A 16,062-nucleotide genomic window follows, 5' to 3' on the forward strand; every position below is an offset into this window, starting at 1 on the left:
CCCATGGAACAGAACACCAGCCCTTTGGGGTGAGAGGAATATTTCATTCAAGGAACACAAGTATTAGGTTGACTAATATAGACTGTAATGGCAGATTAACTTGAGTATAAATTAGTCTCTCACCCATTCAGTAATGAGAATTACGTAAATTGGATCCTGTATTTTAGCTTATCTCATAATTCCTTGTGGATTTTGTCTGCAAGATCTATTGATGTGGTCAATGGCACTCGCTTTCAGTCATAAACGGGCGGCGCAGTGGTTAGCACCGCAGCCTCACAGCTCCAGGGATTTAATTAATTTAATTAATCAAATGACTGTGTGGGTTTTCGCCGGGTGCTCCGGTTTCCTCCCACAGCCAAAGACTTGCAGGTTGATAGGTAAATTGGCCATTGTAAATTGCCCCTAGTGTAGGTAGGTGGTAGGAGAATGGTGGGGATGTGGTAGGGAACATGGGATTAATGAAGGATTAGTATAAATGGGTGGTTGTTCGGCGGCACAGACTCGTTGGCCAAAGGGCCTGTTTCAGTGCTGCATCTCTAAATAAAAAATAATGTGGCAGCTTTCCAGATGTACATCACACAACAGCTACAACATGACTTTCTACATAAACAATCTCATTATGGAATTCTGTGGTAGACTAATTTTTTTTTGTCCCCTTTCAGGTAGATCTAATTCTTGAAATTTTTTGTTATTTTTAAAGTTAAGACAAATCATCAACATGCTTACAGCCAGGGTGGTCTGGGCAGGGCAATACAGCTATTTTTCCAAGTTTGTATTTGCAATGTTAAAACAAACAAGTTCATAAATTATATTTTAAGCATGTATTAAGTATAAAATGAGACATTAGTATTCCTTTTGGAGGCTAATTTTTTAACTCACATGACTGTTATTAAAATTATCCAGTAAATTTCATACAATTTTATCAGCCGCTGTAACAGAAATATAAATGGACCTTACAATCTACTCCTGGGTTTCCTTTGGGCACAGAAGGCAGCCTCTAATTTGTGTTATTGAATTTCATACCGTAAAATCATTTTAAATACAGTTGCCTTAGAAATGCAATTCACAAAAATTTCCAGACTCAAAACCAGTCTGGAAAAGTAAAACATGTGTTCCCACATATTAATTTTTTTTTAACCATAGCAGTGAAAAGTTTGGTTTAAAAATGTCACACTTAAGTTTTAATACATAATATGTATTTATATTGGGGTTTTCACATAAGCAGACATGACAAATGACACCAAGACTGCCAAAGCTAAACAGTACAGTCCAGCCCGACCTGACCCGAGCCCGAATGCTGGACATAGAATGTAGACCCGACCCAACCCGACACATGTAGTCGGGTTTGGTCGGGTTCGGGTCGGGTAGTCAGTCTTTACCTCTTGTTATCTCAGTAGTATTATTGCAGAAATAGATGATTCTGGCTTCCATCTAACAATGTGTGGCAGCTAAAGTTTCTAGTATGTGCTCCAAGAATACAGAATTCCAAGGGATTCAATTAATTATTTTTGAACTGCAGTCACTGGCCACACAGAAAAACACAGCCGAGTTTTGGTTAGTTTTTTAGCAGCCGTAATGTGTCTGACTGGATACTGCTCAGTACAATGAAATGAAGATGTAAAAATTAGTGTGGGCAGCTGGATAAGAATGACTCTTGTTATGACCATGTGAGAAAGAAGTCTAGAGTTCCCTTTCAGCCTTCACCTGGTCTTATCGTAACAGGATTTAATTTTAGACACACTGTGTTTTAGCTCCCCCTTGGTAAATCCTTGTTCACCGCTTTCCAATTATAAGGCAAAGAAACCAGTACAAACAGGTTTTCCTAGGTTTAAAGAAGAAAAGTTGAAATTTATTAAACTGAAACTCTGATTTGGTTAACGCCTACAGATACACGATGCGCCCAAGCTAGCATGCACACACGATAAACACATGCAGATAGAGACGGAACAGAGCAGAAGAAATAAAGTGGAAAAGTTTGATGCAATATCTGAAGAGTTTTGGTACTATTCTTCGAGCTCACTGTAAAATCCTTGATTGTAGGTAGATCTTGCTTTTCGTTGGGGCCCAGTATTTGACTTGATTTGATTTAGAGATACAGCACTGAAACAGGCCCTTCGGCCTACCGAGTCTGTGCCGACCATTAACCACCCATTTATACTAATCCTACACTAATCTTCTTAAACCTTGATCGCTGTAGGAGATTTTTCTCTCTTGGGGTTCATGTGTCTTCAGTGAATTCAGAGGCTTGTGAGAAAGAGATGGGAGCAGACAAGAAAGATCTTCTCAGTCCAGGAACAAACAGACATGAGTTCAAACTATTTGTAAATTCAGAAAAACCCAGGTTGCGAAGCAGGTTAGTCATGTGACTAACTGGTCTGACCATGTCTTGGATTGTATCACCTTAGCAGTCTCTGGAATGCTCTTCTTACACACAATACCTGGTGATCATGGTTAATTGTGGGTTGAATGTGTCGGCGAATGGTACTTTGCCATTCCAAGCACTGTCTGTTAATATGCAAATGTCTTTTCCAGCCACGGCTGATCTGTTTAACAAGTCCTTTCTTCACTCCAGTAACAGTTTAAAAACAATGTTCATGACAAAATTAATGTGCCTCATTCTTGGCAGGTGGGGGCCTTGCATGACACTCTGATCACATAGATTGTTTCTGTGCTATTTCTTATTTAGGGTAGTTCATTGGGTATGTGAGTTATTTTATAGTGATGAATATTTTAATGAATAATTAAGTTCAGTAACTATTTAAAGGAGCGTTTCTTCCTGATCATAGTTGAGCCCATAGGAGTTTGAAAGTAAATTTAATCAAGACCAGCAGTGTCTCCTTTATTGGGCATCTATTTCTAACTGTAGCTTGTTTTTATTCGGTTGCAACTGAAATCCCAGAGGTACCTTCAGTTCTTGGCTAGAGACACCATTTCACTAAAAGGCCACCCATATAGGATTTGCATGGCATTACTGTATCACAAGCACTAAAGTTAGCTTACAAATGATGAAACCACATTCTAAGTAGTTGCTTGTACTAAGCAAATACTAATGTTTACATGGTGCATCTTCTCCTTGCCATCTATTTCAGAAAGGTATAACCAAAATAATGGCTGGATTTTGCGGTCAGCAACAAAACGATGGCATTGCTGACCTCGAATTATGGTGTAAACTTGCTTAACACTATGATGGTGATGGGTAGGGGTAGTGTGAGCATTTCCCTTACAAGGAGAGGTTTCCCTCACTGCGGCCTTGCAGCGTTATCTAAGCCGGGTGAGAAAAGCATCACATGGTGCAGTGAATAGCAGTCGGACCCACAGAATCTGTCCAAACTAAACTGTTACAGATCTATCATAATGGATTCATGTAAAGTCACTGCAACTAAAGATGATCAGATGAATTTACTCAAAATCATTTTAAAAGTTATGCATTGAAACATTTAAAAAGTTAGATAATCTTATTAAAAGTCACACACATTTAAAAAGTCTGATAAATCTTGTTATGTCATATGCATTTAAACACTCAAAATATTTGATAAATCTTGTTTAAGAAGTCATGTACTTTGAAAGATTTCAAAAGATCCCCAGCCTTTTTGACAGATGAAATCAGTACCGGTGATCTCATTAACTACTCGTGAACTGATTTTTTTTATTCATTCATGGGATGTGGGCGTCACTGGCTAGGCCAGCATTTATTGTCCGTCCCTAATAGTCCTTGAGAAGGTGGTGGTGAGCTGCCTTCTTGAACCGCTGCAGTCCATGTGGGGTAGGGACGCCCACAGTGCTGTTAGGAAGGGAGCTCCAGGATTTTGACCCAGCGACGGTGAAGGAATGGTGATATAGTTCCAAGTCAGGATGGTCTGTGGCTTGGAGGGGAACTTGCAGGTGGTGATCCCAAGCATTTGCTGCCCTTGTCCTTCTAGTTTGTAGAGGTCGCGAGTTTGGAAGGTGCTATCTAAGAAGCCTTGATGCATTGCTGCAGTGCATCTTGCAGATGGTACACACTGCTGCCACTGTGCATCGATGGTGGAGGGAGTGAATGTTTGTCGATGGGGTGACAATCAAGCTGGCTGCTTTGTCATGGATGGTGCCGAGCTGCTTGAGTGTTGTTGGAGCTGCACCCATCCAGGCAAGTGGAGAGTATTCAGTCACGCTCCTAACTTGTGCCTTGTAGATGGTGGACAGGCTTTGGGGAGTCAGGAGGTGAGTTGCTTGCCGCAGGATTCCTAGCCTCTGACCTGTTCTTGTAGCCACGGTATTTATATGGTTCCTCCAGTTCAGTTTCTGGTTAATGGTAACCCCCAGGATGTTGATAGTGGGGGATTCAGCGATGGTAATGCCATTGAATGTCAAGGGGAGATGGTTAGATTCTCTCTTGTTGGAGATGGTCATTGCCTGGCCCTTGTGTGGCGCGAATGTTACTTGCCACTTATCAGCCCAAGCCTGCATTTCTACATGGACTGCTTCAGTATCTGAGGATTTGCGAATGGTGCTGAACTTTGTGCAATCATCAGCGAACATCCCCACTTCTGACCTTATGATTGAAGGAAGGTCATTGATGAAACAGCTAAAGATGGTTGCACCTCGGAACTCCTGCAATGATGTCCTGGAGCTGAGATGATTGACCTCCAACAACCACAACCATCTTCCTTTGCGCTAGGTATGACTCCAACCAGCGGAGAGTTTTTCCCCTGATTCCCAATGACTTCAGTTTGCTTAGGCTCCTTAGTGCCATACTTGGTCAAATACTGCTTTCATGTCAAGGGCAGTCACCTTCACCTCACCTCTTGAGTTCAGCTCTTTTGTCCGTGTTTGAACCAAGGCTGTAATGAGGTCAGGAGCTGAGTGGCCATGGCAGAACCCAAACTGAGCATCACTAAGCAGGTTATTGCTAAGCAAGTGCCTCTTGATAGCACTGTTGATGACACCTTCCATCACTTTGCTGATGATTGAGAGTAGACTGATGGGGCGGTAATTGGCCAGTTTGGACTTGTCCTGCTTTTTGTGTACAGGACATACCTGGGCAATTTTCCACATTGCCGGGTAGATGGCAGTGTTGTAGCTGTACTGGAACAGCTTGGCTAGGGGTGCAGCAAGTTCTGGAGCACAGGTCTTCAGTACTATTGCTGGAATGTTGTCAGGGCCCATCGCCTTTGCAGTATCCAGTGCCTTTCTAGAGGCTGTTTCCACCTGGAAACATCAGCCCTAAAATGTATGAAAATACTATGAATGGGTAACCAACTCAACTTCTCACGGTGATAGCCAAGCTTCTGGAGCAGCACAGAATGGCCGGCTGACTGCAACCTCTGGATTTGCATGTTCGTGCGCACCCCTGATGTTGCTCGGCTTCTCAACGGTGCAATAACGACGAAAGCTGACAGCTGAGCCATCATTAGCACAGCAAAGAAAGTAAGAAAAGATCCTTAATACATTGTTAATAACTTAATAACATTTAACATACTATGATGGGGTGAGCCATCCAGTCCTTTATAATTAGTCAATTTTGGCTCTGCCGGAACGGAATGCTCCATAATTTCTTTCCCAATTGCCTTAGCTGTCTTTTTCTGAAGCCATGCTAAGCTATCAGACAATATTATGTCTCACCAATTACTTCCAAGTCGCAATGCATTTCTGAATATTGACAAGCTGTTTCACTATGGGTAAAGCACAGCTTATCTGGTTTTGACCAGACGTCTACATATGAATGTACAGCAAGAGTCACTAGCTAATGAATATGAACCCTGAATGTTTTTATTTTCCTTAGATACGGGCCACTGAAATTGATTGAATATTCCTTGCTATTGTTTTGGCTGAAATTAGATCAGCACAAATCAATTAAACCACAGATTTTGCTGGCCTAGTTGAGTGCTACATCAAATTATATATTTCATAGGGTATGGTTTTCTGAAAGGATAAGATCAAATGTAATGTTCACACTAAAGAAAGGAGAGCTAAGGGAAGACCTTACTGACTTTTTCAAGATTGTAAGTTGTACAGATAAACAGAACCCCAATAAATTACTTGACATAGTGACAATCTCTGTAACTAGAGGCAAAGACTGAAACTCAGTATAGGAGAGATGAATGGGCAGTTAAGAATTAACTACTTCAAACTGAAAGCATTGAATGTACAGGGCAGACTGCCAGGGAAATAGTGTTACTTAATTCAAAAAAGGGTTGCCAAAATAATTCCTTGAGGGGCATAACAGATAAGACACAGGGTGCTTTCTTTTTAACTTTGCGCCAGCCTAGATGGATTGTTTTGGTCTTTTTTAACCCTGTCCTATGTTGCGAGATGTGCGATCTGAATCTATCTCACAATTTACTCAATGACACACCCAGCGCTCTGATTGTTCTTTTTTCGTTCACAAAGGAAATTGCATCGTTTTTACTTAGACTGCTTGGTTCTAATATGCTCTAAGGTGTATAAAATGAGGGATTCAGAGATGATATGGATGTGATTTGTAGAATTATTTATTGTCATATATTATGATTTTAAACCTATTATACTAAATGGCAAAAATTAGAAGTTAAATATTACTGGATTCCAATATTCACATTAGTCTGAATGGTTCCATTAAACTATGAAATTCTTTAAGAGACAAGAAATAGAAAGAGTATTTTAAAAACAAATTGCAGTCTTTGAGATAAAAGCCAAATACTGCAGATGCTGGAAACCTGAAATAAACACAAGAAATGCTGGAAATACTCAGCAGGTCTGGCAGCATCTGCGGAGAGAGAAGCAGAGTTAACATTTCACTGACCTGAAACGTTAACTCTGCTTCTCTCTCCACAGATGCTGCCAGACCTGCTGAGTATTTCCAGCATTTCTTGTTTTTATTGCAGTCTTTGAGTTTTTTTTAAACGTTATTAAGCATTGATCATTCATTTTATTTTTCTATAGGTTTAAGAGAGCAGCTTGTCTTTAATTTAAAAAAAAACTTACTCAATGCTGAGTAATGGTATAGAGTCATGGTTATGGGGGAGAAAGGAGTGTCCATGCTGTAGAGCTTTGATTCCTACAAATTCATTAGTTTCATTTCATTTTATGTTACATTATCGGATAAAGAGCTCATATTGAAAAAGGGTGCTCTGGGTATCATCATTCTGGGTCATTTAGTACCTCATTAAAAGCTGTATAAATTAAAACAATACTGGATTTTCAGGACATAATGAATTGATCCTGATATTGATATTGTCATGGTCCTGTAGTTTTTTTCGGGAATGTGTGGTTTGCCTTTAAGGCTTGCAAGGGGTCAGTATTGCTTTAAGAAACAGCAAGCCTCAGGAGTTATAGGAAGGTGCATTTTTGTTCCCTTAGAACAGCCATTTGGAGACTGTCATTCAATGGGTGCATTCTTGTTACCATCGATACAGCCACTGGGAGTGAGTCTCATGCAATACATTTGTTCCAATTCAATTTTGAACTGGCTTTTTAGTTGAAGACAGTTTGTTCTAACAGAACATACAGACAGAGGGCACAACTGTGGTGTTAGCACTTGGAAAAAGAGCTCTCAGCCATTTAAACTAAAGGAATAGGAATTTAGCCTGTTTATTATCTCTCAAAATTCTGAAAAAAAGTCAAGCCAAAACAGAGATCTCTGGTAATTTAAATTGCAGGAAGGGAAGTTAGACTGTGACAATCTTTTATCCCTGAAAAACTCTAAAGTCAGATTGATTCTGTTGAAAGTGTTTGCAAGTTGTTAATTGTTGAAATTCGCTGGAGAAGAAAAGCAACATTCTGTGAGGACTTCAAACAACATTCTCTGACACCTTCAAACATTCTGTGAGGACTTCAAGCAACATTGGACGTAAATTTGCAAGGACTCTAGTTTTTTCTATTTTAAATGTTGTTTATATCTTCATAGTGTTTAATAATTTAGTTCTTCTAATTAAAGAGTTAATTCGTTGATTTAAAGACAGCTGGTTTGGTTAGCCTCATTCAGGGGTTAATAGATGGTACAATTTGGCTGGGTCTTTCTTTAATTTGGAAAGTTTTAAATGATATGTCAGCCGATCTGTGGAGTGACGGGATTGAATTAACAGTGCGTTAGTCCCACCACAATCAGAATCATATATTTTGATTGGGGGCTTTGACAGGAGTGATCGGTCGTAACATATTTTTTGGGGGCTCGTCCGCGTCTTGAATAACATATTAATTGGGGGCTGACTCAAGACTTGAATCACATATTAATTGGGTCTCTGGATTTGAATCATATCTTAATTGGGGTGCTCGCTCGCAGTTGAATCATATTTAATTTGGTGGCTCGCGTGTGGGATCAGAATCAGTCAAATCTGGAGGGCTCACATTTAGAATCATAGTAATTACTCGTCTCTGGGATAACATATTTAAATTGGGGTGTTCGGTTTGGCATCAGATTAATTACTCTCAAGTCTGGGATCTTATCAATTGGAAACTTGATTGTTGGGATCTAAATCTGACACCAATTACAAAGAAATTAAAAGAACCAGGTCTCTTGTATAATAAGGTACAGTCTATACCATTGTTATGGCACTAATGGTTGTAGCAGAGTTTTTGGGAAAGCAGAATGTTTCCCTGAGTGACTTGATAACTTTAGCTAAGAACAACTTAAAAGAATTGGCAGCGAAATTGGGGTTGGAATTGAAATCAGGTGATAAAAAAGCAGAGATAATTGAAATAATAGCCGAACATCTGGAATTGGTAGAAGAAGATGATGATGAGGATGATACAGATGAAAGGCAATACAAGGGACAAGAAAGGGCGGCGCAGTGGTTAGCACCGCAGCCTCACAGCTCCAACGACCCGGGTTCAGTTCTGGGTACTGCCTGTGCGGAGTTTGCAAGTTCTCCCTGTGACCACGTGGATTTCCGCCGGGTGCTCCAGTTTCCTCCCACAGCCAAAGACTTGCAGGTTGATAGGTAAATTGGCCATTGTAAATTGCCCCTGGTGTAGGTAGGTGGTAGGAGAAAAGTGTGGATGTGGTAGGGAATATGGGGTTAATGTAGGATTAGTATAAATGGGTGGTTGTTGGTCGGCACAGACTCAGTGGGCCGAAGGGCTTGTTTCAGTGCTGTATCTCTAAATAAATAAAGGGAATATGAGAGACATGAAGGGAATAGGTCCGAGACTGATGCAGTGGAATTGGCTCGGATTCAGTTAGAAATGAAAAAACTGGAGCTTCAGCAGGAAAAAGAAACAAAAAAACTTGAGGCAGAAATAGCAATAAGAAAACTTGAATTAGAGGAAAGGGAGAAAGAGAGAGCATTTCAGAGAGAAAGTGAAAGAGAAGAGAGGGAAATTCGATTAAAAGAGATGGAACTAAGACAAAGGGGTAGTCTTAAATCCAGGGAAAATTCGGGTCAAGAAGAATCTGAATTTAGATCAGGACACAGCGAGAAATGGTTTAAATTTATACAGGCTCTTCCTAAATTCGAGGGAAGGGACATGGAGACATTTTTCATATCTTTTGAAAAAATAGCCAAACAAATGAAATGGCCGAAAGAAAGCTGGACATTGCTCATGCAGGGCAGGCTGGTAGGCAGAGCTCATGAAGCTTATGCCATGCTTTCTGAAGAGGCTTCTGCAGATTATGAGATGGCAAAAAAAGCTATTCTCTCTGCCTATGAGTTAGTCCCTGAAGCTTACCGTCAGAAGTTTAGGAACTTACGGAGATGGACTGGGCAGCCATATTTAGAATTTGAGAGGGTGAAGCAAATGAATTTTGACCATTGGATATGGGCATTAAAGATAGAAACCATGTATGAGAACCTTCGAGAATTAATTCTCTTAGAGTTTAAAAACTCAATTCCTTCAGTAGTGAGAACTCATATCGATAACCTGAAAGTTTTGAAAGCTAGGTAAGCAGCAGAGATTGCTGATGATTTTGAGCTTGTGAATAAGCCAACCTATTTTGTCCGTCACCCCAATAAACCCAAGAAGGATAGAAAGTGGGAGAGTGAAAGGAAGGCAAGTAGCCGGGAACAAGAAAGAACAGCTGGGAATGCCCCAAGATCACCACCTCAGGTCAGAAAGGAAGGTGCTGAGGGTAGAAGTGAGGTTCGCAAGCTGAAGTATTATCATTGCAACAAAACGGGTCATCTTCGTTCAGAGTGCTGGAAATTGCAAGGTAAACCCATAGGACTTATTAGGGTACACAAAGTTAGTGCAGAGGAAAAGACTCTGACTGAGAGTATAGCAGACCAGGCTATAGCTGTAACGACAGTTGTGAATGTGAAGCCAGATTCTAAAACTAAGAGTGGTGTAAAGGTTAAGAATAAAATACCTGAGAGTTATAATGATTTTTTGTCAAGGGGAAGAGTAACTCCATATCCTGTAAGTGAGGCAGGAAAACCTATCATTATACTCAGGGATACATGAGCAACCCAAACACTCTTGCTGGGGAAAGATATGAGGTTTACACTAGAGAGCACCTTGAACGCTCAAGGCTTAGTTAATGTAATTGGCGGGGTGTGTATACCCATACTTTTGTATAAAGTACACCTAGAGAGTGACTTAATATCTGGGATAATAACTGTAGGTGTTGTCCACAGTTTACCAGAAAAGGGAATTGATCTACTCCTAGGAAATGATTTGGCAGGATCAAAAATATCAGTTTCTCCTATGGTTACAGAGGAACCATGTGAAATTAAGGAAACTGAGCAATTACAGGATCAAGTTCCGGGAATATTTCCTGCGTGTGTAGTTACCCGAGCAATGGCTAAACAGGATCCATTGTCGGAGGTAAAAGGGGCACCACAAATTGATAATCAGGCATCTGAAACCTTATTTGGGGATTTAGATAATCCAAATGAGATGTCTAGCATTGCAGCACAGCAAGCTGATCCAGAGATCTATCAAATAGCGTAGACGGCTCTGTCAGAAGTTGAGGTGAAAGGTGTTCCAGAAGGCTATTATATGACAAATGGGGTTCTGAGGAGGAAATGGAGACCGCCTCATGACCTGCCGACGAAGACTGGACAGTTGTTGAACAAATAGTGGTACCACCTAAATATCGACAAGGATTATTAAGGTTAGCACACGACATTCCCTTTTCAGGACATAGGGGAATTCGGAACAGCAAATCACACATAAGCAAACTCTATTACTGGCCAAGTCTTACAAAGGATGTGAGATAATTAGGGCATGCCACACCTGTCAAACGGTGGGAAAATCACAACCTACCATAAAACCAGGGGATGAAGTATTAGTGTTGTTACCATCACAGGGAGAACCAGTGAAAGCATGGTTCAGTGGCCCATGTAGAGTGATCAAAAGAGTGGGTAAGGTAGATTACTTGATTGACACTCCTGATCGGCAGAAGAAGAACTGGTTATGTCACATTAATATGCTCAAACCATATTACCGCAGGGAGGAAGATAAGCCAGTGCAGGAGGTATGTCAGGTAATCAGGACAGTGGAGAAGGAAAAGGATAGTGAGGATGAGGCAGAATCAGGCCTAGGAAATTCTCAGATTCAACCTCCAACTATCCAATCAGCGAATGCAGAATGGCTAGGAAAATTAAACAATAGGCTTTTACACTTAGAGGCAGAACAGCGTGAAGTCCTAACCAGGGTTTTCACAACGTTTCAAAAAGTTTGTAGGGATAAGCCAGGATGTACAACCTTAGCCACACATGATGTGGGTATAGGGGGAGCCATTCCTTTAAAACAACATCCTTGTCGCTTAGGTCCAAGCAGACAGGCCCAAGTGGAAGCAGAAGTGCAATGCATGCTGAAGGGTAGCTTAGATGAACTTAGTCAGGACAGCTGGAATTCGCAGATGGTCTTGATGACTAATTCTGGTGGGATGGCTCAAAATTGCATAGACTCTAGAAAAGTCACTGTGGTAAAGAAGGCAGACTCTTACCCAAATTCTCATTTAAAGGACTGTGTGGACAGAGTGGGCAACACAATGTGTCTTAAAGAGACAGATGATTTGGAAGGATACTGTCAAATTCCTTTGACACCCCAGGGTAAGAATAAATCAGCTTCTGTTACACCAGACAGGGTTTTCCAGTGTCAAGTGATGCTACATAGGTTAAGGGGTACTCAAGAAACTTCTCAGAGAATAGTGAACCCAGTAGTGGTCAGTGCTCCTAGCGGTGCAGTTCACCTGGCTGAGGTGATGGACAATAGGGACAACTTGGAAGGAAAACATGAAACAATTGGAAGACTATGCTTGTAAATTTGAAATGGGTTAATTAGAACAACCTTTTGAAAATTTAAAGCCGAAATGTTCTGGTGGAACTTGTTGCTATAGTCTAAACATTTTTTGTTTAGAAATTTGTATATCTGTAAATGTGTGAAAATAAAAACGTGTTAGCGTTTTTTCAATTTGTATATTTTTACCCATTGTAATGAAATGCATTTCAGGAATGGCATTTCATTCCACTAGGGGCGGAGGTGTCATGGTCCGGTAGTTTTTTTCGGGAATATGAGGTTTGCCGTTAAGGCTTGAAAGGAATCAGTATTGCTTTAAGAACCAGCAAGCCTCAGGAGTTATAGGAAGGTGCATTTTTGTTGCCTTAGAAACAGCCATTTGGAGACTGTGATTCAAAGGGTGCATTCTCGTTACCATCGATACAGCCACTGGGAGTTAGTCTCATGCGATACATTTGTTCCAATTCAATTTTGAACTGGCTTTTTAGTTGAAGACAGTTTATTCTAACTGAACACACAGACAGAGGACACAACTGTGGTGTCAGCACTTGGAAAAAGAGCTCTCAGCCAATTAAACTGAAGGAATAGGAATTTAGTATGTTTATTATCTCTCAAAATTCTAAAAAAAGTCAAGCCAAAAAACAAGAGATCTCTGGTAATTTAAATTGCAGGAAGGGAAGTTAGACTGTGACAATCTTTTATCCCTGAAAAACTCTAAAGTCAGATTGATTCTGTTGAAAGTGTTTGCAAGTCACCAATTGTTGAAATTCACTGGAGAAGAAAAGCAACATTCTGTGAGGACTTCAAACAACATTGGACTGTAAATTTGCAAGGACTCTAATTTTTTCTATTTTAAATGTTGTTTATATCTTCATAGTGTTTAATAATTTAGTTCATCTAATTAAAGAGTTAATTTGTTGATTTAAAGACACCTAGTTTGGTTAGCCTCATTCAGGGGTTAATAGATGGTACAATTTGGTTGGGTCTTCCCTTAATTTGGAAAGTTTTAAATGATATGTCAGCCAATCTGTGGAGCAACAAGATTGAATTAACAGTGCATTGGTCCCACCACAATCAGAATCGTATATTTTGATTGGGGGCTTTGACAGGAGCAGTCGGTCGTAACAATATTGACAGTGCAGGTAATTTTAACCTAACCTGCAAGTGTGAAACCCATGGGAGTAGGTGGAACATTGGTTTTACGCCCTGCCTAATGTAACTCTTTGTTAACTTTAGTTGATTAAATTTGAGTGGGGTGTTAGACCAGCATTGCAGCTGATCCCATCAATATCCCAATGGACAGGTTAGGTTAAAATTGCCCCCATTATCTCTGCAATAAAATCGTTTTTGTTCTCGCATAGTAATTTGCGGCTTTTTTGTTAAAGGATATATTGCACTTTTTCTCTTCTGTGGTCTTCAGCCATTATCCTTCCTATAACTGAGTGGGTAGGCAGGGGATCGATGCTCAGGCTTCTGCCAGTGCCACTCTTGAAGCAGTGGGTAGGAAGTACATAAGAGCAGCCTAGTGACAAGTCTCGTTCCAGTTTTCCCCTCTCTGAGCAGGGAAGTGCCTGAACCTGTAGTTTGTGACTACCCACAGTAGCATAGTTGAGATTGGGAATGTAGCTGAGTGGGCAATTAAATTGTATTCCACTGCTCCGTAGCACCAATTCAATGAGAGGTGCCATGTTTGCACCTTTTTTATTTATTGCAAATTGGAATTCTTGTCAGCATCATGCAGTCCCAGGCACCTCCCTATACAAGTATGGGGAGGGAGCAGGAGTGTGAGCTTAGACTAGGTGGCTCATTTGGAGAAAAACACTGAGGCAGACTTGATAGACAATGGGTAGGAATTTTATAAGAGCAGCCTTTTTCTGTGCTGTAACATTTTATGATTCTTTGAATTTTAGATGCAGAGTAAAGATCGTTCTAGACTATATGAGCGATTTTTCTGAATCTGTTCCCATGATCACTTGAGTGCAGCAAATATCAAAAAAATCAGGCAGGTCAAAGCTCTAGGAAGTATGAAATTGAATGAGACCAGAGAAGATAAAAACACAAACAAAAGTGTAATGTGCCTTTAATTGAGCCAGTTGCCTTACGGACATGCACTCCAGCCTGCCTATTTTCCATTAACAAATGCATCCAGCAGACACAGTGCACGTGGGCACAGACTCAGAAAAATCTCCCCTTGTATTTCTTAATCCTTGTTTTAGTAGAAGATCTTTTACTTATCAGTGCAATATTATTTTTGAATACGAGCTATTTTCATTATCTTTCAGAGTGAGGCTGCCAAATTTTGATGCAAGTAGTGCTGGATTTTGAACATGTTTCCAGTTCTGGCGTCACACTGCATAGCAACAGTTGAAACCATGCAAATATATTTCATTCGAACCCTGATCTTTGCTCTGGCTTTTAAAATTGATAGTGTAGAGTGGAGAACATTGCTGTTAATCATCAATGCACGCACTAGAGGTTCTGCATCTAAGCTATATAATGTGAAATTCACTGAATGGGATTCTGTTTCACATGTATATTTAGCAAGTAACATTGCCAGTTTCAGGTGGGTGTGCTGCTTGTCCACCTAATGCCCACCGGAATATGGCACCAGGTGGCCTTGGATGTCAATGGACCGACTGAGATAGTCATCCAGTTTTCAATCCGTGGTCACCCATTCTTCAGGTACAAAATAGACTGCAATGAGTTGAATTCTTCCCCAAAAATGTTTGTAGTTAGCAATGTTTCCAAAACTTATATAGCCTTAACCTGAAATGCTGATGTGGGTAAACCCGTTGCCTCACCTTCATCTGGAAAGATGATACCAGCCTTCTGAGACATAAGAGTGACATCTGTGAGGAACTATCAGTTCTTCCTGTATCCTCTGCTACTGTGTAAATTCACCTTTGTTGCACTTAGTTATATCTAGACCAGATGTCTTAAATCTCACTGTCCTTGATTTCAAAGAAATTTTTTTTTTTATTCATTCATGGGATGTGGGTGTCACTGGCTAGGCCAGCATTTATTGCCCATCCCTAAGTGACACACTTATATTTACTGTATCTAGCTGGTTTAGTCATAACTTATGTAATCTTTCTCTCTGTTGCACTTTCCAATTTTACAGAGCTATCATGCTGCATATACCAAACACACAACTGGTGCACCTTCTACTATAAAGACTCCTACAAGAAGGACTGAAAAATTAGAACTAACCAAAAACTAAGTACTGAGGACTTTGATCTGAGAACTAAGATTTGAATGTTGTTATTCCATCTTATTTACCCTTAATTTCCAAAGCAAATTCCTCAATTCTATTACAAAGACAAAATACTCCAGATGCTGGAAAGTTGAAATATAAGTAGAAAATGCTGGAAATACTCAGTAGGTCATTCTGACAGACTCCCACCGATAGCAGGAGGGTTGGGAATCCTACTCGTAACATGTGTGTCACCTCGAGTGGTCAATAGAATTGAAGATATAAACAGAAAATGCTGGATATATTCAGCAGATCAGGCAGCATCAGGTAGTGATTCTACTGGCCACTCTGAGTGACACACATGTTAGGAATAGGATTCCCAACCCTCCGCTATCGGTGGGAGTCTGTCAGAATGGGCGATTGGACTCCTGAGCACTGCTGCTGGGTACTCAGGAGCAATGGTCCTTGCATGGGCAGTTTGCACGTGCTTAGCAGCCTGGCTGTTGTGGTTTGTACCCAAACTGCTTTGACTGGGCCCTACTGGCTCTCGGAACTCACCACCTTCTTACCAGTTGTGAAGATGACAGCATTGGGGCTAGAAACTGTGTGAATCCTGAGAGCAACAGGCGAAGGGAGGGCGAGAGAAACAAACTGAGATTGGGAGAAACACAAATGCTGTTGTATTAGCGTTTTATTACCAGAGTCAGGCAACTTTGGTGCTGCTCTCTGAG

The 16,062-nt window shown here is 40.6% G+C and overlaps 1 protein-coding gene across 19 annotated transcripts in view; it reads left to right on the forward strand.

The window, feature by feature from the left end:
• Window positions 1–16,062, forward strand: part of magi2a (membrane associated guanylate kinase, WW and PDZ domain containing 2a) — an 899,048-nt gene that overhangs the window by 514,719 nt on the left and 368,267 nt on the right. The gene's annotated exons all lie outside the window — the stretch shown is intronic.

The sequence above is a fragment of the Heterodontus francisci genome, chromosome 27, assembly GCF_036365525.1.
Source record: "Heterodontus francisci isolate sHetFra1 chromosome 27, sHetFra1.hap1, whole genome shotgun sequence".
Lineage (NCBI taxonomy): Eukaryota > Metazoa > Chordata > Chondrichthyes > Heterodontiformes > Heterodontidae > Heterodontus > Heterodontus francisci.